Below are 1,029 nucleotides of genomic sequence, written 5' to 3'. Positions count from 1 at the left end.
CTTTTTGGACTTATGATGTAACCTAAACGTTTATTATCTTTAGTTTATAAAATTGTTTTAATGTTTTAGGATATAACATTCTGATACTTTATGTATTATACAAAGAAAAAAATTATTCGCTGCAAATATTGCATGTTATTTAGATGCATGTTAGGTGCATTGCATCTTTAATTGTTATGAATGGGGGTAGGTAACATTGTGTTGCATATCCCACCACTTTAGAATTTATCCGATCCCAAGCGAAAAACTGGGGGCATCACAGGTGATATCAAAGCAATTTGACTCTGGGTTAAACTCACATGTCCATAGGAATTATACCAGATTATAGAATTGAAATTTTAGTCTTTCTTTAGGCTTGAATTTCCTGAGCATAAGAGTTAGTATGTATATCTGATATGTGTACACGTGTTTCAAAGAGTAACACATGACATGTAATAGAGTACCTAGGAACCCTAGTGGAGATGATAACTAAGAAGGTCAGAATCCTCCAACGGATAGAGGGCAAGGATTAGCTAAAGTTGTACGTTTGTTGACTAACGTATTTAGACATCAGTAATAGTAGCAAGTGCACACACCTAAACCCAAAGTAAGGAGTTGTTCCTATGAAAAATTTTTGATCCACCATTATCCAAACTTTTCCATAAATGAAGAGCCTTTAAAGGCAGAGAAAGTGATTATTGATCTTGAAAGGGTATACGAGATATGCGGATGCACTAAAGACTAAAATGTTTGATATGCGGCTTCTTAAAAGGCCCATTCATGCATACAAAATTGAGCCAAAGCAGCAATACTTATGGAGGGAGTTTTCCTCCTTTCATGGCAGTCCTACAGCTACCCAAATCAACTCCAAAAAGTGATTGATGTGATGGCCAAAGGCCACCTTACTCCTCCCTCTCACAAGGAAACTTGAGGCAGAAAATCATGGGATGGTTTTGCCCCTTGTTTTGGCTGACACACCCAACACTCTAAATGTCACTCACACCGACCATATTATCCTACAGATGTGTAAGGGACATCCAAGTCCTTTCT

Source organism: Carya illinoinensis, chromosome 3 (genome assembly GCF_018687715.1).
Source record: "Carya illinoinensis cultivar Pawnee chromosome 3, C.illinoinensisPawnee_v1, whole genome shotgun sequence".
Lineage (NCBI taxonomy): Eukaryota > Viridiplantae > Streptophyta > Magnoliopsida > Fagales > Juglandaceae > Carya > Carya illinoinensis.
This window is presented reverse-complemented; position numbering follows the sequence as displayed.